Raw genomic sequence first — 25022 nt, 5'->3', positions numbered from 1 at the left:
TATATGTCACATTATGTCATCATGTTTGATATTACATTATGCTTGATTCTATGTTACATGTCTTATGTTTTGTTACAATGTTTTATATGTTTTGCTATGTTACCTTATGCTACACTTTGTTATTTAGTGTTTATGTAATAGTATTTTATAACCTTTTCTATCATGTTATGTACTATATTTTTTAATGTTACAAAAGATCACACAAGTGAGTACACCCCTCACATTTTTGTAACTGCTTTATTATATCTGAGCACTGACAGGCGGACCCCCCACCCCTGTAACCTCTGCAGTGTGAGGTGTATGGTCTGAGCACTGACAGGCGGACCCCCCACCCCTGTAACCTCTGCAGTGTGTGGTGTATGGTCTGAGCACTGACAGGCGGACCCCCCACCCCTGTAATCTCTGCAGTGTGCGGTGTATTGTCTGAGCACTGACAGGCGGACCCCCCCACCCCTGTAACCTCTGCAGTGTGTGGTGTATGGTCTGAGGACTGACAGGCGGATCCCCCACCCCTGTAACCTCTGCAGTGTGCGGTGTATGGTCTGAGCAATGACAGGCGGACCCCCCACCCCTGTAACCTCTGCAGTGTGAGGTGTATGGTCAGAGCACTGACAGGTGGACCCCCCACCCCTGTAACCTCTGCAGTGTGCGGTGTATGGTCTGAGCACTGACAGGCGGACCTCCTACCCCTGTAACCTCTGCAGTGTGCAGAGTATGGTCTGAGCACTGACAGGTGGACCCCCCACCCCTGTAACCTCTGCAGTGTGCGGTGTATGGTCTGAGCACTGACAGGCGGACCCCCCACCACTGTAACCTCTGCAGTGTGCGGCGTATGGTCTGAGCACTGACAGGCAGACCCCCCACCCCTGTAACCTCTGCAGTGTGTGGTCTGAGCACTGACAGGTGGACCCCCACCCCTGTAACCTCTGCAGTGTGTGGTGTATGGTCTGAGCACTGACAGGCGGACCCCCCACCCCTGTAACCTCTGCAGTGTGCGCTGTATGTTCTGAGCACTGACAGGCGGACCCCCCCACCCCTGTAACCTCTACAGTGTGTGGTGTATGGTATGAGCACTGACAGGCGGACCCCCCACCCCTGTAACCTCTGCAGTGTGCGGTGTATGGTCTGAGCAGTGACAGGCGGACCCCCCACCCCTGTAACCTCTGCAGTGTGCGGTGTATGGTCTGAGCACTGACAGGTGGACCCCCCACCCCTGTAACCTCTATAGTGTGCGGTGTATGGTCTGAGCACTGACAGGCGGACCCCCCACCCCTGTAACCTCTGCAGTGTATGGTCTGAGCACTGACAGGCGGACCCCCCACCCCTGTAACCTCTGCAGTGTATGGTCTGAGCACTGACAGGCGGACCCCCCCACCCCTGTAACCTCTGCAGTGTGCGGAGTATGGTCTGAGCAATGACAGGCAGACCCCCCACCCCTGTAACCTCTGCAGTGTGTGGTGTATGGTCTGAGCAGTGACAGGCGGACCCCCCACCCCTGTAACCTCTGCAGTGTGCGGTGTATGGTCTGAGCACTGACAGGCGGACCCCCCACCCCTGTAACCTCTGCAGTGTGGGGTCTGAGCACTGACAGGTGGACCCCCCCACCCCTGTAACCTCTATAGTGTGCGGTGTATGGTCTGAGCACTCACAGGCGGACCCCCCACCCCTGTAACCTCTGCAGTGTGTGGTTTGAGCACTGACAGGTGGACCCCCCACCCCTGTAACCTCTGCAGTGTGCGGTGTATGGTCTGAGCACTCACAGGCGGACCCCCCACCCCTGTAACCTCTGCAGTGTGTGGTTTGAGCACTGACAGGTGGACCCCCCACCCCTGTAACCTCTATAGTGTGCGGTGTATGGTCTGAGCACTCACAGGCGGACCCCCCACCCCTGTAACCTCTGCAGTGTGTGGTTTGAGCACTGACAGGTGGACCCCCCACCCCTGTAACCTCTGCAGTGTGCGGTGTATGGTCTGAGCACTGACAGGCGGACCCCCCACCCCTGTAACCTCTGCAGTGTGTGGTGTATGGTCTGAGCACTGACAGGCAGACCCCCCACCCCTGTAACCTCTGCAGTGTGGGGTCTGAGCACTGACAGGTGGACCCCCCCACCCCTGTAACCTCTATAGTGTGCGGTGTATGGTCTGAGCACTCACAGGCGGACCCCCCACCCCTGTAACCTCTGCAGTGTGTGGTTTGAGCACTGACAGGTGGACCCCCCACCCCTGTAACCTCTGCAGTGTGCGGTGTATGGTCTGAGCACTGACAGGCGGACCCCCCCACCCCTGTAACCTCTGCAGTGTGCGGAGTATGGTCTGAGCAATGACAGGCGGACCCCCCACCCCTGTAACCTCTGCAGTGTGCGGTGTATGGTCTGAGCACTGACAGGCGGACCCCCCCACCCCTGTAACCTCTGCAGTGTGCGGAGTATGGTCTGAGCAATGACAGGCAGACCCCCGACCCCTGTAACCTCTGCAGTGTGCGGTGTATGGTCTGAGCACTGACAGGCGGACCCCCCACCCCTGTAACCTCTGCAGTGTGTGGTGTATGGTCTGAGCACTGACAGGCAGACCCCCCACCCCTGTAACCTCTGCAGTGTGGGGTCTGAGCACTGACAGGTGGACCCCCCCACCCCTGTAACCTCTATAGTGTGCGGTGTATGGTCTGAGCACTCACAGGCGGACCCCCCACCCCTGTAACCTCTGCAGTGTGTGGTTTGAGCACTGACAGGTGGACCCCCCACCCCTGTAACCTCTGCAGTGTGCGGTGTATGGTCTGAGCACTCACAGGCGGACCCCCCACCCCTGTAACCTCTGCAGTGTGTGGTTTGAGCACTGACAGGTGGACCCCCCACCCCTGTAACCTCTATAGTGTGCGGTGTATGGTCTGAGCACTCACAGGCGGACCCCCCACCCCTGTAACCTCTGCAGTGTGTGGTTTGAGCACTGACAGGTGGACCCCCCACCCCTGTAACCTCTATAGTGTGCGGTGTATGGTCTGAGCACTGACAGGTGGACCCCCCACCCCTGTAACCTCTGCAGTGTGTGGTTTGAGCACTGACAGGTGGACCCCCCACCCCTGTAACCTCTGCAGTGTGCAGTGTATGGTCTGAGCACTGACAGGCGGACCCCCCCCACCCCGGTAACCTCTGCAGTGGGTGGCGTAGAATACAATAACTCAATACAATATACTGTTATACGCACATGTATACATACACATACCAAAGCAGTATACAGCACATAATCTACATTGGATGTATGTATACATATACTGTAGGTGTATACATACATACATGAAATGCAAAATCTGTGCCCCCCCCATCAGCATACAATTATATTTTTGTAATACTGGATCAATAATGTTGTCTCAAGAAGCCAACCCCCCCCTCCTTCCTCCTCCACCCCCATCTAGTGGGGGCACATGGATATCATTAAGGGTGGTCCTTCATCTTGGAGCCCTTTACGGACCAGATTGGGGAGTTCCCATTTTGGCAGACTTGGGGTGCAGCCACACATGTGACCACAGCTTTATCCTACCCTGTGAGACCAATGGTCACAAGATTGTGAAGGAAACTTGTGTACCAAATGGCTTTTGCGGTGGGTGAGGTTTTGGCTTCATGGGGTCTCAGCCCATATGTATTATTTTGCATTGCCACCACGCATGTTTTTCCTAGCGGTACACTAGCTGAATGGAAAGTGTCCTTATTAGTGGTGACAATAGCATGAAAGGGGTGGTCTCAGATGATACAGATTATTTAAAGGAGTTTTCCAGCCAATAAAAATGATTCCGAAAAAGGGTTCAGAATAGTTAAAAATGTTCGAAAAATATAATACCCACCCTCCGCGATGTCCCATGAGTCTCGTTATCCCGCTTACTCTCTCCTGTTTATCTCCACTTCCTGGTTCTCTACTTCTCAGGCAAAAATGCTGCTCAGCCAATCACAGGTTGGGGCAGATCAATGCTGCAGCCACTGATTGGCTGGTTGGGCCAGTTGTAGGTGTGTCTTATGAAGGGACCAGGAAGCAGATAATTCTACACCTCTAGGGTTGGAGACTTGTTGGAGCCCCGGCTGGGGCGGATTTTTCTGGCCCATAGATGGTGATTGTGTTCTATTTTCCAGTGCTAATACTATAATTGATTGTTTGCACGGTTTATATGACATTTTAGATGCATTTTCAGGTTTTATGTTCTTATTATTTTTTTTTATAATCACAATATAGTAAATCAGCGATCACTCGACAGTCGAGCGGGAACCTGATTACTCTCTCAGCCGTAGTAATTTGCTCACTCGTTAAGTGGCTAATCAAACATTTGGAACATTATAAAATGATGTGAAAATGGACTAAGCCCCAATGTACGGTCTCTCGCTGCTTTCCTGGGCCAATTACTTTGGTGTTGGGGTTTTGAAGTATTTTACACAAGAGCTCCAAACAGCTAATTAAAGAATGAAACACTTAAAAATAGACCTCCAAAAGCTGACGATGTATCAACGTTAATTAGTGTATGCTGTCGGAAACGGACTTGGTTATGTGGGTCATCCATGATTAATACATAGCAACTAGGAAACGACAGGTAGAAGAGAGAGACTGAGAGCGTTGCGGCACGTCGTACTGGTGGACGGTGGATGCCAATGGTGAGAAGACCAGATCGATTGGATGATTGGCAAACTGATAGATTGGGCATCCAAAGATATCAGTGGAGCAAAACTTGAGATGGTGTTGTCTTGACTATTGAGGCCACCACTCCGGTTTGGTGTCTGAGATGTGACCCTGTAGCCCGGAGTCTCTGGAGAGACGCCGATTTACTCACCGCCTCGGCCAGGTCGCGTCCTCCCTCGCACTCCTTCTGCCATCAACGAGTGCTCCTGCCTCCTTCCCCTCCCGGGCCCTGTACATGTCCCATAGGGTTCCCAGAAGTGCGCCTAAGATGCACATGTGCACACCAACCCTCCTCTTAAAAGACCCACGTGACCTTTCCAGGAAATGCTTCTTAGCCTATGGCTGAAAGGCACTGTGTATTTAAGGCACCCTCCCATTAGGGGAGGTGCCTGCACAACACCTCCAATTAGCTAGTCAGTCTGCTACCTAGTTAGTTATCAGGTTCTGAGCTCCTATCCTGTTATCTCTGTGTCCATTTCCAGTACCTGCCTTCCTTTACTTCTTCCCCTGCCATGTCCACCATTCCTGTCCATGCCTGCCTGTCCAGTCTGCCCCGGTCATCTATGCTGTACTGTACCGGAGTCCGTCACCTGTCCTGGGGGTCAGCTGCCACAGCCCTGGTTACTTCCCTGGGAGTGGTATCTGGCGTCCACCTCTTGCTGGGCCCTTAATTAAGCCCCTCCTATTAAAGGATATTCAGGGTCTCCCCTGTTATCCACTGGATCCACTTATCCCGCTCGCTGCCCCTACAATGTCCGCGAGCTTTAGTCGGCAATAACCCTACTCTATCTTTGGCTATGTCTATCAGTCCCACAGACTTTATCTACTGCAAGACTACTAATTATTTCCAATAATGGCCGTCCTGCAATAGATCTGCAGTACTGATATTAGTCCTTGTCTGCATTGTGTTCTAAATTGTCAATTAATCTATTAGTTTGCTATATAAAGTATAAGGGAAAATCCATGCAAAAACGAGGAGAACATACAAACCCAGAACCCTGCAAGGCATCAATGTTTCCCACTGAGACATCTTGCTATCTATCATCTTTACGTTGACCATCTTCGTCTTCGTCATCATCAGACTTTCTGTTGGTCGACAGTCATTATTTTCATGGTCATGACCATCATCATAGTCATCATTGTCACCTCCATCAATGAGAAGGTAATAGCTCTTCATGCCATGGTTAAGTAAGGGAAGCTCTCTGGAGAACACCACCATGATCAACTCAAGATGTAGCTTTTTTCCTTACCTCATTGTTTAAAAAATTGTAGACCCTAGAATAGCTGGTAGCACATATCCATTTTTCAGTTTTGGGCCAACCCAAGAGGACATGGATGATCCTTAACAAATCCGTCATTATTTTCCAAACTGACCTGTATCCAGAACGTACAATGAAGAGTTCACGGTTCTGAGAGCCATCGTTTGGGAAGGTCACGACCATCGCAGATCAGCCCTTGTCATCAAGAAATCTAAAGAGGAAACTCGAGCTGAAGATCCACAACGAACAACACCTAAATCAATATATAATCTGTTTATACAGCACTCCGGCTTGTATAAAGGTCTACGACCTTAACCCTTCATGCCGAAATTCTGAGTCACACCGCAAACAAGAGATTCAGTCAGAAGACACCACAAATCGGAAACATGACATGTTCTAATAGGTCTTCATGCTTCTAGAGTTAATCATCTATAGCCTTAGCTAGACCGCGTCATATACAGAATAAATGAGCATTTGTATTTACATTTTAGTCTTTTTCATACATTAAATGGCACAGGGTTGGCATATATAGTGTAAGGGGTTGGCGGCTTAGGTGGAGGATAGTACATACAATCCTAAGCGCAACCCGGGGTCCACCGTGCTATTGATGGATATAGCTGTTAAGAGCTACCTTAGAGACGCTCTCGCCACAAGGCAAGACTGAGCGCCGTCCGGTGTCGGTGGCGTCCCTATATAACCTAAGCACCGCCTAGTCTCAGCTCACACCCAATCAGCGTAGCTGACTACCAACGGCCAATCCCGCGAAGCCACATTATCAGGGAAGCTGACGTAAGATGGCCAATCCGAAGATGTCATGTCACATGCATGCGCATTGGCCATAGAGTCAGACTTGGGAAAAGACTCGGCCCATGCATGTGCAACTTCCCCGTTGTCCACACTTAGACTCTAGTGGCTGAACAGCCACCAGTAACACAGCGGAGGATTGGGACAACCACTGAGAACGGCGCTGAGGTGGCACAGCACCCGCAGAATGGGTCTCGGGCAGCGGAGAGACAGGAGGCACCCTGACTTTGACACCTCCGGCGTATAGCTGTAACATATAGTAATGAATTAGTAGACATTGGGTTGGAGAAGTCAAAGTAGGGTCATATGGAAAGATGTCATGGTAGATGTGTTAACGAGTACACAAATCATGGAATCGGCTCTGGAAAACGTGACCACAATGACCCTATTTTTGCAACTTTTATTCTGACTCCGTATCAGGATATGAGAACAAAATGCTCAACTGGCTGCAAACTCTATCACTACCGCTGGGTGGCTGTTTCTCAGGGTTCGAGAGGACAACCAGCGAGGGGTGAACACAAAGGGAAAGCCAGGGACGAAGTACAATGGAGGGTATGGTGGTGGGGAGAAGAAGTGAGGTCACCTTCTCTCAGTCACCTGAGTCTGATCCCAGCACTTCCTAATATCCACAGATAGTTTCTACCCCACCCCTCCATTCACCATCAAATGCCTAGGTCCTCTCAGGCCCTGATCTCACCCTGACTAGTGTATAGGCCATTGAGACACTAGTCTCGCTACTACATTAAAACAACATGAGGAAGGTAAGACACAACAAATAGCACTGCTAAGTTTCTCCAGCAGGAAACTTCACAGCTGCAACTGAAAAAAACACCTCAGCTTCTCCAGAGATGGCAATCTGGAGAAAGAGCAGAAGCACAAAATATGATCTTATCTGTGAAAAGGTGAGACAGGAAAAAAGTTACAGGCTCTCTTGGTGGTTGTGTGTAGCCACAACAAACTATGAAGGCATCAGATACCGCTGCTGCAGCACCCCTGGGAGAAATTAAGAGACTAGGAGAAAAAAGAGGAATATGCCATGTTGCCGTGTAGAGAGACCAAACCAGTATGAATTCCAATTTAATTTATTAGTCAGTGCATTTTAGCGAGATCCCTCGCCTTCATCAGGTCAAATCATATTGATGAATTTGTGATTTGTCCTAATGAAGACAAGGTTTTTTGTTGAAATGCAGTAACTAATAAAACCAGTTAGAATCCACACTAGTTTGGTCTCACTACACAGCGTGGCAGAGTTCCATTTCTCCTCCTAATGTCTACACTTCTCTAGAGATGGGCACATTCAAAGTGGCCAGTATAGAAGATCTATAACTGGCATGGAGTGAAGCCAGGAGTGGATAAACGTAGCAGAAGGGAGTGATAAGCTGCCTCGACCGTGATTAAGGCTTTGAGTAATCTCAGCCAGAAAGGAGCGGGTCTTTAACCCCTTTAGCATGAAATTAAAGTAAACCCACTCCAATAGAAGATAACAGTCAAGTGGGTCCATAGAGGATCTGTGATCAATTCAGTGTTGAGAGCTCCTGATCCCAGATCTTCCAGAGATAACATGTGGATGTGACACACGTGACAGTGTCCATCTATTGACTCGTAAAGCATAAACATCTGCTGAGTATCACAAAATTATATTATTTCTTTTTCAAATCTGGTCTTCTGATTCCACTTATCTAGTGATTTGGTGACAAGAGATGAGTTAAGGAAGCATCTATCTGTATCTACAAGTGGCTTTTAGAGGTAACGTCACAGAGCTCTTCATCATCATGTAATCAGAGTTTGTGGGTCATATTGCCCTTTGGTACTATAACAAATGAAGGGCGGGGGGGGGGGGGGGGGGATCTACTTTCAAACATGAATCCTTCTTTAGTTTGCGTCCTACAATCAGTGCATGTGCATCCATGAGTTCTGTGACTGCATAATACCCATCATCATCATCATCATCCTCGCCATCACTGTTGTTACTGTTGCCATACCCTGCATCATTATCCTTCTGATCATTGGGTTGGATCATTCTTGTTCTCATCAGCGCCGTTAACTTTATAACCATGGGTTTAGTTGTAGCCATTTTTTTCATCATCACAGTCCTCATCATCATCAATATAACAGGAAAGCTGCAAATGTAGGAAATCAAATCCCCATCATCATCATCATCCTGGTCTGTATTCTACTGGCCGCTATCACCGTCATGATTACCACCGCTGCATCATAACCAACATCATTACCGCTGTCATCCGTAAACATGGCCGATTGTTGTCTCAGATCAGATTGGAGTTTTCTATCCACTTCCCAATCCAATTGTCAGCTTATCATATCAATGGCAAAGTATAAAGTGACGCAACGCACTCATCTGCTATGATGGCGCCGTGTGCTGCATGGCCGCTCCGCTGCATTAGTGTCTTGGACTTTGTGTGGACAGACGTACAGCATTTGCATTACAGTGCAGGATTGACCGTGGATACATAGACGTGCGCTTTTTTATTTGGGGGGAAATCCGTAATGTAGTAATGTAACATTAGGTGTGCCATGGTCATTCTTCCTTCTCTTTAAACCTCACTATGGTAAAATTATTCTAACTAAGTCTAGATCCTTATGGCTGAACACATAGTTTATTTTAAAAAAAAGTTGCTGAAGTCTTTGATATTGATGGTCTTCTCTAAGTATAGATAATTAACAGTTATGAGTGGGCACTACCATGCTCGGGTGATCAGTGCTCATAACTAGTGATGAGTGGGCACTACCATGCTCGGGTGATCAGTGCTCATAACTAGTGATGAGTGGGCACTACCATGCTCGGGTGCTTGGCACTCATAACTAGTGATGAGCAGGCACTACCATGCTCGGGTGCTCAGTACTGGTAACTAGTGATGAGCGGGCACTACCATGCTCGGGTGATTAGTAATCATAACTAGTGATGAGCGGGCACTACCATGCTCAGGTGCTTGGCACTCGTAACTAGTGATGAGCGGGCACTACCATGCTCGGGTGCTCAGTAATCATAACTAGTGATGAGCGGGCACTACCATGCTCAGGTGCTTGGCACTCGTAACTAGTGATGAGTGGGCACTACCATGCTCAGGTGATCAGTAATCATAACTAGTGATGAGCAGGCACTACCATGCTCGGGTGATCAGTAATCATAACTAGTGATGAGCAGGCACTACCATGCTCAGGTGCTCAGTACTCATAACTAGTGATGAGCAGGCACTACCATGCTCGGGTGATCAGTAATCATAACTAGTGATGAGCGGGCACTACCATGCTCAGGTGCTTGGCACTCGTAACTAGTGATGAGCAGGCACTACCATACTCGGGTGATCAGTACTCATAACTAGTGATGAGCGGGCACTACCATGCTCGGGTGATCAGTGCTCATAACTAGTGATGAGCGGGCACTACCATGCTCGGGTGCTTGGCACTCGTAACTAGTGATGAGTGGGCACTACCATGCTCGGGTGCTTGGCACTCGTAACTAGTGATGAGCGGGCACTACCATGCTCAGGTGCTTGGCACTCGTAACTAGTGATGAGCGGGCACTACCATGCTCAGGTGCTCTGTACTAGTAACTAGTGATGAGCAAGCACTACCATGCTCATTCTTAAATGCTTAAATACCCCTTCCTTACTGTGGACTGGTGCTGGTGATATTATTCAGTCATTCAAGCCTTGGTTGCAAGCAGATGGCTTGTACTCCTCTGTGGTATCATGGCTGAAAACTTTGTTGAATTTCTGCCTGAGTCATCTGTAGATAAGGGAAAAAGCATGAACTACCGGTGTGTCCTCCTTGTGTCTTCTCTAGTGTTTAGTGGGGTTGATGAAGACCTCATCCCACCCATTCCCTATTAGGGTTCAGCACTAGGGTCATCTAGGGTCAGGTATCCTGCTCGGTGCATTGGTGCAGAACCTATCTAGGGTGGTGAGAGGCCCCAGGGACCAGCAGTAGGCTTGGTCAGGGTTCATCGTCTTCCCTTTCCCTAGACACAGGGTCTCCCTTCCCTTTCGCCGTGCACTTGATCCGTCGTCGTGCCTAATGTGACAGATTCTTGTTCAATTTGCCCACGTTCCTCACAGTAGATCAAACAGTAATGGCTTTGTGTCATCCTAACTAATTGCACCGTGCTCGCTCCGTCACACGCCGCGCCCCTTCCCGACAACATGTATTCCATGCACTTATCGGAGGCCGGTCTCCTGCCTGGAACATGAGGCTCATGTAATGGAAGCTGGTTACTAATATATCATGAGAACAGCACAAAACAACAGCAAATTGTATCAACTTAGCATTTCTGTCTCGGCCTCCAACTTGACAAATATCCCCCTGTGCATAGGCAGGAAGGGCAGCTCAGTAATTATTAATACGGTGTGCCGTACACTGTAATGCTCCGGTATGAGATGCCCGGGGCACGGAGCTGCCTATAATAGTTGATTGAGCAGATCTACACATGACGTGACTCATAATCCCCCGCACCGGGCCGCGCAGCCTTGTACAACATCCGACGTTCTGCAGCAAGTTCCAGGTCTGAGCGGAGAGTTCACGAGAAGGGATCATGGTAATTAACGAGCCAAATTAAAACCTCCAGAAGCTTCTCGCCTTCTCCTCTCCTTTATTGCCAACAGGCAACGCGAAACTCCCCAAATTGCCAATTGTGTCTCCAGCTTAATTATTGCTCAAAGGTAACGCCGCCCGATACAAATTATGCAAATATGACTTCATTTGTATCAAGTTATTTCTTAAAGAGTGTCCGGAAACCCTGTGCATTATATAATAGGAGAAAGCAGGAGATAAGAGGAAGGAGGCCATGAATAAGTAGGACAGAGGACTCCTTCCAGGCCGGTGGGCTCTGGCTCGGTTTTAGGGGCTTACTGCAAAAAAAAAATAATAAAAGGCTTTATCTCAAGTGGACATCCTCTTTAAAGGATTTGTCCAGGGTTTTGATATTGACAGTACAAAATGCATATAGCTGCACACTAAAATGCCATCAATATATAAAGGAACTCTGGTACTGCATTACTGCTATATGAAGAAATGAGAATTATAGTTTATGAATTGGCCAATGCATGTAAGCCTGGAAACCAACGGCAAAGTAACTCTCAATAATCCAAGTACCTAAGTAAAATGCCACTATCTAGGTTAAACACATCCGTGGTTTAGACCCCCCCTCTAAAGCCCATTGGTCAATATATGAGAAACGAACAATGCGCGCACTAATGGGGCAGCCCTGGTGTTAGTCTCCAGGAAATAATGATAAGGAATGTTGGGGTTTTGGAATCTCGATGAAGCCTCTGCTCTGGAAAGGTTCGGTGCCACAGAGTGTCCTACAATCCCAACACTTCAGTATGATTTTCTACTCTCTTCCTTCATCCTTTGAAGTTAGGACAACCGTGGGGTCACCGGGTCACAGGACGGCCACATGATGCTCCCCAATACTCTTATCTTTGTGTTAGAGATTGAAGAAGAAATATATATTGGAGAAGGTGTCAGTTTCACCATCATTCTGTCCTAGAATTGGAAGGACATTTCTCTCCTTGTATTGCCTCCAACGCTGAATAACTGCATGAGCAATGGGCTATGATAGAGTTAAAAATCCCAAGTTCTGCAGATATCAATGGAATATTATTTGTTCTCTTTCCAAAGCACAAAATCTAAAGGGACTCCATATCCATCCATACATCCACCAATTCATCCAGTCCATATGTTCCACCTAGCCATTCCCTCCATCCATTCATACCATTCATTCATCCATCCATTACATCCAACCATATATCCATTCCCTCCATCCCTCTATCCATCCAACCTATTAACTTACCCATCAATTCCATCTGTTCCATCCATCCATCCATCCATTGTATCCATCTATCCATACTATTTATTTATCCATCCTTTGCATCCATCCATTCGATCCGTCCATCCATAGCATCAATCTATACATACTAAAGAATGTATGTCTGGAACACCAATGGTGTGAACAGGGTGCAAGACTCAAAAATATACAACTAAACAATAGGATAAAGAGTTGCACACCAGTCACAATGTATAGGGGAATAATGAAAAGCATAACTGCTATAGGAATACTAGACTGAAAAATACAATGGACTATCTGAAATAAGTGAAAAACATGAAAATGGTATCTGCATAACTGCTATGAAAAATAGGAATGAGAGATATTTAGCCATTGTATTGATCAATGCAAAGGAGCCCCAAAACCAATCAATCTATACATACCATCCATCCATCCAATGCATCCATTAATTTGTCCATCTATCCATGCATCTATCTATCCCTCTATCCCTCTATCTATCTATCTATCTATCTATCTATCTATCTATCTATCCCTCTGTCTATCTATCTATCTATCTATCTATCCCTCTATCTATCTATCTATCTATCTATCTATCTATCTATCTATCTATCTATCTATCTATCTATCTATCCCTCTATCTATCTATCTATCCCTATATCTATCTATCTATCTATCTATCTATCCCTCTATCTATCTATCCCTCTATCTATCTATCTATCCCTCTATCTATCCCTCTATCTATCTATCCCTCTATCTATCCCTCTATCTATCTATCTATCTATCTATCCCTCTATCTATCTATCTATCTATCTATCTATCTATCCCTCTATCTATCCCTCTATCTATCCCTCTATCTATCTATCTATCTATCTATCTATCCCTATATCTATCTATCTATCTATCTATCTATCTATCTATCTATCTATCCCTCTATCTATCCCTCTATCTATCTATCTATCCCTCTATCTATCTCTCTATCTATCTATCTATCCTTATATCTATCTATCTATCTATCCCTCTATCTATCTATCCCTCTATCTATCTATCTATCTATCTATCCCTTTATCTATCCCTCTATCTATCTATCTATCCCTATATCTATCTATCTATCTATCTATCTATCTATCCCTCTATCTATCCCTCTATCTATCTATCTATCTATCTATCTATCCATCTATCCCTCTATCTATCTATCTATCTATCCCTCTATCTATCCCTCTATCTATCCCTCTATCTATCCCACTATCTATCTACCTCTCTATCTATCTATCTATCTATCTATCTATCTATCTATCCCTCTATCTATCCCTCTATCTATCTACCCCTCTATCTATCTATCTATCTATCTATCCCTCTATCTATCCCTCTATCTATCCCTCTATCTATCTATCTATCTATCTATCTATCTATCTATCTATCTATCCCTCTATCTATCCCTCTATCTATCTATCTATCTATCTATCCCTCTATCTATCCCTCTATCTATCCCTCTATCTATCTATCTATCTATCTATCTATCCCTCTATCTATCTATCTATCTATCTATCCCTCTATCTATCTATCTATCTATCTATCCCTCTATCTATCCCTCTATCTATCTACCCCTCTATCTATCTATCTATCTATCTATCCCTCTATCTATCCCTCTATCTATCCCTCTATCTATCTATCTATCTATCTATCTATCTATCTATCTATCTATCCCTCTATCTATCCCTCTATCTATCCCTCTATCTATCTATCTATCTATCTATCTATCTATCCCTCTATCTATCTATCTATCCCTCTATCTATCTATCTATCCACACCATCCATTCCCTCCCTTCATCTATCCACACAAACAACAAAACAAATATCAGTGCAGTCATTAGTAATGAAGAGCTCCTGTTCTCCAAGTCACCGGCTGAATGTCCTCCAATAAATAAAAGATGAGACCCCCTGCACACGATTTCAGTGAAACAATAGGAGTAGTTTATTCACTTCTCCGTCTAAAGCAAGAAGTGGATTGGTGACTAAACTAATCTGAAGTCTTGTGGAGTGCAGAATTATTTCTATATTTATTTTATCTATTATCTGTGTTCTATCAATCTCTTCCATTCTTTCTTCTCTTCCCTTTCTCTTTCTCTCTAATCCTTCTCTTCTTTCTCCTCTTATCTCTTGATTCCATCTGTCTTTTCCCCTCCCCCAGCCTCTTCCTTCCTCCCTTACATCCTCCCTCCCTTCCTTATGCCCTCCCGTACTCCCTCCCTTTTTTTCTTCCTTCTTTCTTTTTTTGTTTCTCTTCATCCCTTCCTTTCTCTTCCCTCCTCTCTCCCAGCCCCTTCCTCCATTCCTCCCTTCATTCCTTTCTTCCTTCATTCCTTCCTTCCTCCCTCCCCTCCTTCCCTCTTTACTTTCTTCCGACTATCCATTTTTTGCTTTCTCTTCACCCTCACTTTCTCTTTGCTCCTCTCTCCCAGCTCCTTCCTCCTTCCCTCCCTTCCTTCCTCCCTTTCTTTCTTCCTTCTCCCTCTTTTTTGCTTTCTCTTCATCCCTTACTTTATCACCCCTCCTCTTTCCCAGCTCCTCCCTTTCTTCCCTCTCTCCCAATGTTCCTTCCTTCCTCCCTTTTTCTCCCTTCCTTCCTCCCTCTTTTTTGCTTTCTCTTCCTCCCTTACTTTTTCTTTCCTCTCTCCCTTCCTCCCTCCCTTCCTCCATCCCTCCCTTCCTTTCTGCTTCTCTTCACCCTCACTTTCTCTTCCCTCCTCTCTCCCAGCTCCTTCCTTCCTTCCTTCCCTCCCTTTAAACCTTCCTTTCCCTCTTTTTTTGCTTTCTCTGCATCCCTTAGGGGTACTTTGCACACTACTGCATCGCTGTCGATATCTTAGTGTGTAAATCGTTTTTTATACGATTAACGAGCGCAAAAGCGTCGTAATCGTATCATCGGTGTAGGGTCGGTCATTTCCATAATGTCGCGGCAGCGACAGGTATGATGTAGTTCCTCGTTCCTGCGGCAGCACACATCGCTGTTTATGAAGCCGCAGGAGCGAGGAACATCTACCTGCGTCACCGCGGCTCACGCCGGCTATGCGGAAGGAAGGAGGTGGGCGGGATGTTTACATCCCGCTCATCTGTGCCCCTCCGCTTCTATTGGCCGTCTGCCGTGTGACGCCGCTGTGACTCCGCACGACCCGCCCCCTTAGGAAGGAGGCGGGTCGCCAGCCAGAGTGACGTCGCAGGGCAGGTGAGTGCATGTAAAGCTGCCGTAGCGATAATGTTCACTACGGCAGCAATCACAAGATATCGCTGCTGCGACAGGGGCGGGGACTATCACGCTCGGCATCACAAGCATCGGCTTGCGATGTCGTAGTGTGCAAAGTACCCCTTAGTCTCTCTTCCCTCCTCTCTCCCAGCTCCTCCATACCTTCCCTCCTTCCCAATTTCCCTCCCTTCCTCCCTCCCTTCCTTTCTGCTTTCTCTTCACCCTCACTTTCTCTTCCCTTCTCTCTTCCAGCTTCTTCCTTCCTCCTTCCCTCCCTTCCTCCCTCTCTACCTTCTTTCCCCCTCTTTTTGCTTTTTCATCAACCCTTACTTTCTCTTCCCTCTGCTCTGCCAGCTCCTCACTTCCTTCCCTTCCTCCCTCCTTCCCTTCCTTCCTTCCTCACTTTCTTTCTCCCTTCCTCCCTTCCTTCTCCCTCTTTTTTGATTTCTCTTCATCCCTCACTTTCTCTTCCCTCCTCTCTCTCAGCTCTTTCCTCCCTCCCTTTCTTCCTTCCTTCCTCATTCCCTCCCTTCTTCCCTCTCTACCTTCCTGCTCCCTCTTTTTTTTGCTTTCTCTTCCCTCCTCTCTCCCAGCTCCTTCCTTCCTTCCTTCCTCCCTCCCTCCCTCCCTTCCTCCCTCCTTTCCTCCCTCCCTTCCTTTCTGCTTTCTCTTCACCCTCACTTTCTCCTCTCTCCCAGCTCCTTCCTCCTTCTCTCCCTTCCTCCCTCACTCCTTTTCTTCCTTCTCCCTCTCTTTTCCTTTCTCTTCATCCCTCACTTTCTCTTCCCTCCTCTCTCCCAGCTCCTTCCTCCTTCTCTCCCTTCCTCCCTCCCTCCTTTTCTTCCTTCTCCCTCTTTTTTCCTTTCTCTTCATCCCTCACTTTCTCTTCCCTCCTCTCTCCCAGCTCCTTCCTCCTTCTCTCCCTTCCTCCCTCCCTCCTTTTCTTCCTTCTCCCTCTCTTTTCCTTTCTCTTCATCCCTCACTTTCTCTTCCCTCCTCTCTCCCAGCTCCTTCCTCCTTCTCTCCCTTCCTTCCTCCCTCCCTCCTTTTTTTTCTTCCTTCTCCCTCTCTTTTCCTTTCTCTTCACCCTCACTTCCTCCTCCCTCCCAGCTCCTTCCTCCCTCCCTCCCTTCCTCCCTCCCTTCTTTTCCTCCTTCTCCCTCTTTTTCTTTCTCTTCATCCCTCTCGTCCTCCTCCCTCCTCCCTCCTCTCTCCCAGCTCCTTCCTCCTTCCCTCCCTTCCTCCCTCCCTTCTTTTCCTCCTTCTCCCTCTTTTCCTTTCTCTTCACCCTCACTTCCTCCTCCCTCCTCTCTCCCAGCTCCTTCCTCCTTCCCTCCCTTCCTCCCTCCCTTCTTTTCCTCCTTCTCCCTCTTTTCCTTTCTCTTCACCCTCACTTCCTCCTCCCTCCTCCCTCCCAGCTCCTTCCTCCTTCTCTCCCTTCCTCCCTCCCTCCTTTTCTTCCTTCTCCCTCTCTTTTCCTTTCTCTTCATCCCTCACTTCCTCCTCCCTCCTCTCTCCCAGCTCCTTCCTCCTTCTCTCCCTTCCTCCCTCCTTTTTTTTCTTCCTTCTCCCTCTCTTTTCCTTTCTCTTCATCCCTCACTTCCTCCTCCCTCCTCTCTCCCAGCTCCTTCCTCCTTCCCTCCCTCCCTTCCTCCCTCCCTTCTTTTCCTCCTTCTCCCTCTTTTTCTTTCTCTTCATCCCTCTCTTCCTCCTCCCTGCAGTTGTATGATGAGTATTCTTCCATCTGAATACCCGGCATGTACAGGAATCCTTTCAGAGGCGGTGGATAAATAAAAAAGCAATGTCAGGCCGCTCTGATTCCATGTAAATCCCTGCTTTGAATGCATCTACAGGGCACCCAAAATGGCGTGAGCTCATTTTGTAACAAATCTCAGGGATCACAGTGGAGAAAGAAACCAGATTATTGTCGGAGGGGCACTCGGGGGAGGGGGGGGGCTGAGAATCGTCAGGCTTGTACATGTCATAAAGACACTTCCATCTAATTGGCGTCTGTGAGTGATCCAGATTGCCTATGTACAGAGATTGGGAAGAGCATATTCTATTTTGTTGCCTAATCAGTCAGATAAGGAAGTCATCCTGCTCTTATAAATATGTATCAGCGGCTTTCTGCAAGATGAAATTACTTCTGAGCTCATCCAGACTGGAAGACCAATATCCAAAAAGTGGAAACCACAATGGGAACATATGATGTAGAGATAACGAGCAGAAAATAGGCAAAATGCATACTAATATATGTATTCCCATGGGGTCATTGTATGTAGCAAAAAAGCAAAAGCTACATTTATGGTATTTAATAATCATTGGGTCATCATATGTATCAGATAAGAAAAAGCTACATTTATGGTATTTACTAATCATAGGGTCATTGTATGTAGCAGATAAGAAAAAGCTACATTTATGGTATTTACTAATCATAGGGTCATTGTATGTAGCAGATAAGAAAAAGCTACATTTATGGTATTTACTAATCATAGGGTCATTGTATGTAGCAGATAAGAAAAAGCTACATTTATGGTATTTACTAATGATCAGGTCATCATCGTATGTAACAAATAAGAAAAAGCTATATATATGGTACTTACTAATCATAGGGTCATCGTATGTAACAAATAAGAAAAAGCTATATATATGGTACTTACTAATCATAGGGTCATCGTATGTAACAAATAAGAAAAAGCTATATATATGGTACTTACTAATCATAGGGTCATCGTATGTAACAAATAAGAAAAAGCAATATTTATGGTATTTGCTAATCATAGGGTCATTATATGTAATATTGATCCGAATAACCACATTTATGGTATTTACTAATATATTAGATGTATTGTAATCATTGATTCATCGTATATAACCCAGTTAATAATAGGAGGAATATCTGGTATTTACAAATATTGGACATGACTTTATCATCTGAAATCTGTTTGGGGTGATTATGTGCACCCCTCCAACCCTCGACCCTGACAATTTTCGGTGGGTGTCACCATATACGAGTTTCTATAGAAGAATTAAACCAAGTTCTTGTGTCCTTTTAGGAAACTTTATTAATTGAAAACCTGTATAAGGCTATGTGCGCACTAGGCGTTTTTGCCGCGTTTTTTTAGCCGCGGGTGCGTTTTTTAGACAAAAACGCACATAAAAACGCAGCGTGAAAAAAACGCCTAGTGCGCACATAGCCTAAGACCCAGAACAAGGTGTCGATGTGTTGCGTTAGTTATCCAAAAAAGAAAATAAGGTTAGAGAAAAATAAATGAAGGCAATATTGAATCATATATTTCTTCGAACAGTGTGTCAAGGCAAAGAAAAGGTTAAAGAAAAGAGGTTGATGAGGACCTTAAAAGTGGCCCACTGGCGCCCCCATCCTGCCAGCCTAGGGAACAGCACCTCCTTCTTCCATTCTTATTCACCGGCCAGCAAATGCCTTTATGTAGAAATATGTGACAACTACAGAAGAAATAAAATAAAGGACCCCCTGACGCCCCACAACATCTGCCTATAAAATGGGGAAATATCATCCCCGTTCACCCCGGCTCCATCTCATAGGATGTAAGGCCAAGGAGGAAGACGAGGAGCCAGTATGTGACTGCTGTAAAACACCCAGACAAATAAAGCATAATGCATCTGAATTATTAACCTGTTCTTCTCCATAAACATGAAACATTGATGAGACCATCTTGTAAGGCAAGTGCATTATCGTCTTCAGGAAAAAGGAAAAAAAAAATCACTGAAATATTATCCGAGGTCCGATCCTCCATTTCATATCTCAGAGTCAGAAAATGGATTATTGGATGAATCCGGTCAACTGATTCCCAACCAATTCCAGAGATAGGCACTAGTCCTATGCAAAAGCCGAATGTTTGGCATCAACCCCCCCCACCCCACCCCCCACCCCCCACCAAGCCATCTGCTTGTATTACATAACTAGAACCATCACATAAAGTGCGAGGAGATGGAGAAATCTACAGACTTCAGCGGTCCCAGATCTGTCATGGTGGGTTTCTAGAAGTCTAAGCCCCACCACTACTCAAATTCTGCCATAAGCCAATGCACACCCTCCTATATGGCAGTCCAGCCTCTTATTCTATACATTTACTACTCTTCTTATGGATTCAAGGTGGATCCATAGTGATCTATGCAAAAGCACCACCAAAATTCTGCCACAATGCAAATTATATATATATATATATAAAATCCCCTATCTACCATGACAGGTCTATAGAAGTCTATGTTTGTCACACCACCATCCATAAGACAATGCTCCCACTCCCTATGGCTGTCTAGATGGTATATATATATGACTTGCTGGATCTACATATGCCACAGTGTCATCCATAAGCCAATGCACTCTCTTCTCTATTGCTGTCTATATAGTATATATCTGTCCTCCTTCTCTTCCTATAGACATGAGCTGTCCCATATCTGCCATGGTGGGTATCTCAAAGTCTATGTATGTCACACCAGCAACCATAAGCCAATGCACCTCCTCCCTATGGCTGTTCAGATGGTATATATCTGTATATCTGTCCTAGGTCTCTTCCTATAGACTGGAGCAGTCCCATATCTGACATGCTAGGTCAATAGAAGTCTATGTATGTCACACCACCATCCATAAACCAATGCACTCTCTTCTCTATTCCAGTCTATACAGTATATATCTGTCTTCTTTCTGTTCCCATAGATTTGAAACAGTCCCAGATTTCTATCATGGGTCTATTGAAGTCTATATATATATATATATACCACAGCACCACCCATAATTCAATGCACCCACTTTTCTATGGCTGTCTAGATGGCATATATCGGTTTTCTTACAGACTGGAGAAGTCGCATATCTGCCATGATGGGTCTATAGAAGTGTATATATGACACATCACCACCCATGACCCAATGCACCCACTTTTCTATATCTATCCTTCTCTTCCTATAGACTTGAGTAGTCCTATATCTGTTATGGTGACTCTATAAGTCTATATGTGACACACCACCACCCATAACCTAATACACCCACTTTTCTATGGCTTTGTAGATGGAATCTATCTGTTTTCCTATAGACTTCAGTACTCCCATATCTGCCATGATGGGTCAGTAGTCTATATATACCACAGAACCACCCATGACCCAATGCACCCCATTTTCTATGGCTGTCCTTCTCTACCTATAGACAGGAGCAGTACCATATCTGCCATGATGGGTCTATAAAAGTCTATATATACCACAACACCACCCATGAACCAATGCACCCACCACCCAGCACCAACCAATGTACTCCCCTTTCTATGGCTGTCCTCCTCCTCTTATAGACAGGAGCAGTCCCATATCTGCCATAATGGGTCTATAGGAAGTCTATATATAACACACCACCACCCATGACCCAATGCCCCCCTTTTCTATGGGCAGTCCTCTACCTATAGATTTGAGCAGTCCCATATCTGCCATGATAGGTCTATAGAAGTCTATATATATATATCACAGCACCACCCATGACCCAATGCCCCCCTTTTCGATGGGCAATCCTCTACCTATAGATTTGAGCAGTCCCATATCTGCCATGATAGGTCTATAGAAGTCTATATTTGAGACACCACCACCCATGAGTCAATGCACCCCCTTTTCTATGACTGTTCTCTACCTATAGTCTTGAGCAGCCCTATATCTGATATTTGGGTCTATAGTAGTCTATATATATCACAGCACCACCCATGACCCATTGCACCCCCTTTTCTATGGCTGTCCTCTATCTATAGACATGAGCAGCCATATATCTGATATTTGGGTCTATAGTAGTCGATGTATGTCACACCACTACCCAAATTCTGCCATAAGCCAATGCATGGTCTTCTCTCTGGCTGTATACCCAGTATATTTCTGCCTTCCTATTGCAGTAAGAGATGAGCATTTTCCATTGAGAGGCTGTGCAGGTTGGATGGAGATACTTTGTTTCCATGCTAGGGTCCAGGAAGCTGTGTAACTGATCTCCCATTGCAGGGATAGATTAAGTGCCCCTGTATAGATTTATTTTCCATTTAATAGAAATGATTCTGCTAGAACATCATATAACAGGAGCCCCTGGGTATTTCAGCTCACTCTAACAAATGCGAAAAAGCATTAATAAGTAAAGCAGTCTGCAATGCAGCTGAGCCAGAAGACACAAGATCACAACACAATTTTAGGGAAGGATTAAGCTTTGTGTTTACCTGTCGCCTCTGGAGTACAGACGATTGCAGTCAGACTTTTTACCTGCAGATACGATGATAGCAGGCTGCCCGGGGGGGAATCTCACAGGCTTCTTGCAAAGTGTTTTCCGGTAACTTGTGCGCCCTTTGCCATTCATTCCCCAGCATTGGCATTCTAGAATGCTATCCTAGAGGTAATCCAAAGAGTGCTCCATAAAAAGGGAAATGTGTGAGAATCGGGGCAGGAAGGAGAATGTGTGGGTACAGCGGGCTGAGACCACCAGCCTGGGCACACATCACACACCTTTATCCAGCAACTTGCATAATAACCCGACAATAGTTTACAAAAGCATCACCTTCCAGAAGTAAATCCAAAAAGAGACCCTTTGTGTATGCCAGAGCCTGCTGAGGAGGAATGCAGGGGATATTCAAGCTTTGACCTTGCAATGTACCTGATCCAGGTTAATCCATAAAATGCTCCTTTAATGCAAGCAGCCACATAATGCCCAGAGCCGGACCGCAGCCCCTGGCAGCAGCAGCCATCGGGGGAACCATGGGGGTCTGCACTTGTAATCCCAGGGTTTAGGATCAGATGCTGAATTACACTCCAGTCCAATCCAAGGTTCTGATCCAGATTCTGCAAAAAAAGGGAAAAAAAAAAAGGTGGGGGCAATCCAAGAGGAAGGGGAGCTGATCCGGATCACTAGGCGAATCTAGGCGAGGATGCGAGCTGGGTCCCTGTCCATGGTGCTGGAGAGCTCCAGAAGGTGCTGTCCATGGTGCTGAAGGTCAATCCTCCTCCTTCCAGGCTGCTTATTCAGCTGCACTCCTCTTCTAGGGGCTAGGATTTAGGGCTGCAGCAGACACTAGGTAGTGATTTGCTTCCAGGATCTATCCCCTCCTTCACTAGACAAAGACACAGATCCAGAGAACGACAGGGAAACGAAGCCCCTCTCCAAAAGGCAGCAGCTCCCTCCAGCCCCTGGCCGTGCGGAGGAGCTCAGACATGCTGCACCCAGGCAGTCAGTGCTACGGGAGCCCCTGGTGTCTGTGGCTCTGGGGGTCTCTGGCAGCCGGCAGGGACACAGCCATTCCTGCGCATTCCGCTCCTGTGCAAGCTCTGCAGTGATAGTCAGATCTCACACTGCACCTAGCACGTCCCCCAGTACAGCCTCCACGCTGAGATAATCCACCAACGTCTCAGTCCCCCAGGAGGAATCGGGGGGACCCTCTTCAGATGATTTCTTCCCTTTTTATGCCTCTAAGTGGATTATGCATTGATACTATCTAGACTAGGGTAATCTATCCAAATGCCCACGATGAGCCAAAGGCATCACTTTGCTCTTAGAATGCTACAATGTCTTGTTCTTAGAAGCATATTTTGCAGAATGCTACAATGTCTATAATCCGCACAGGCACAATCTCCTCCATAATCCAGGATTGCTGAATATTTTTCCCTATGCACTTTTCATGATTGGCTCCCTATGTGTGCACCAGCCCTGCCTGGGCGAGTCATCCATGTATCTGCATAGAGATCAGGCTTTTTTTTTTTGGCTGGGATCCCTCCTCCTGCCATAGAATATGGTCTGAGCTGCCTGGAACTGGAGTAGGAGCCTCTGCTGCCTGCCCTGCGTGGATGGAAATGGATCCACTGCATTCTGGATGCTTCAGTTGACTTTTTTCTGAACTTTTCTGAGCACTGCATTAACTCTTCACTTGCTGTCTCTTAGTTTGGTAATGCTGATTTATACTGACTGATTGCTGTATCTGCTGTGCTCTATATGAAGCCAATGAGCATGTCTGATGTAGCAGAGCTGAGTTTCTTCTGACCATGCTACATGATGATTTATGGATACATTCATAATATTTATATATTCTCCTCTGTTTGCATCTAAATATTGATCTCTGCTGTTCTTCTTTCCAGCTGTCCGGTCCATTACTCTGGATTGTGCTTTTAGGAGGATTTGGGGATTCTGGATTGGATCATTACTTTGCACCCTGCATTTATTTCTATTTTTTTGCTTTTTATGACCTTACTCCATCTTCATTCTCCCTGCATGCCTACAGACCGCGTATTCCTGGATTATTGACCAATATCTGCAATGATCATTCGCTGGAAGTTCTCGATTGCCGAAACCTCCTGTGTAGTTGTATAGTTAATGTAATGCAAGCATAAAAAAGCGGATACTGTTAGCATTAGCAATTCAGCTCCGCTACATCTCTACTATTTATTGATCCATTTTGTTTCTAGGATCATTGCCATACAAAGCATAAAACCGTCATCACAGTGATAACCCATTGCTCTTGCCGGGCTCTGCTTTTCCATTTCATGCCAGGTCACAAGTTTCCTTGGAGCAGTTGAGAATTTACTGTAAAGTTCACCATGAATTTCCAGTATTAATCCAATAGTAAGTAAAGTGTGACAGTGCGGGCTGCTCTGCGGACCCCTGGGTGATGATCCAGATAATATAGGGCCAGAGGTGACCCGTGAGGACATCCCTTTGTGTTTTTGCTCAGTGCACCACATTATTCCAGTCACTGTCAGTGCACCACATTACTCCAGTCACTGCCAGTGCACCACATTATTCCAGTCACTGTCAGTGCACCACACTACTCCAGTCACTGTCAGTGTACCACATTATTCCAGTCACTGTCAGTGCACCACATTACTCCAGTCACTGTCAGTGCACCACATTACTCCAGTCACTGCCAGTGCACCACATTACTCCAGTCACTGTCAGTGCACCACATTACTCCAGTCACTGTCAGTGTACCACATTACTCCAGTCACTGTCAGTGCACCACATTAGTCCAGTCACTGTCAGCGCACCACATTACTCCAGTCACTGTCAGTGCACCACATTACTCCAGTCACTGTCAGTGCACCACATTATTCCAGTCACTGTCAGTGCACCACATTACTTCAGTCACTGTCAGTGCACCACATTACTCCAGTCACTGTCAGTGCACCACATTACTCCAGTCACTGTCAGTGCACCACATTAGTCCAGTCACTGTCAGTGCACCACATTAGTCCAGTCACTGTCAGTGCACCACATTACTCCA

The 25022-nt window shown here is 46.3% G+C and overlaps 1 protein-coding gene across 1 annotated transcript in view; it reads right to left on the bottom strand.

Annotated features, from left to right (window-relative positions):
* LRFN5 (leucine rich repeat and fibronectin type III domain containing 5) overlaps positions 1 to 23576 on the bottom strand; it is a 246082-nt gene extending 222506 nt beyond the window's left edge. The window contains exon 1 of the mRNA XM_075329521.1: positions 21978 to 23576. The gene's annotated coding sequence lies outside the window, so the exon portion shown is untranslated. The remainder of the gene's footprint in view (positions 1 to 21977) is intronic.
* Between the last annotated feature and the right edge of the window lie 1446 nt (positions 23577 to 25022).

Source organism: Anomaloglossus baeobatrachus, chromosome 12 (assembly GCF_048569485.1).
Source record: "Anomaloglossus baeobatrachus isolate aAnoBae1 chromosome 12, aAnoBae1.hap1, whole genome shotgun sequence".
Classification (NCBI taxonomy): domain Eukaryota; kingdom Metazoa; phylum Chordata; class Amphibia; order Anura; family Aromobatidae; genus Anomaloglossus; species Anomaloglossus baeobatrachus.
The sequence above is the reverse complement of the archived record's forward strand: the minus strand, read 5'-3'. Positions and strand labels throughout refer to the sequence as shown.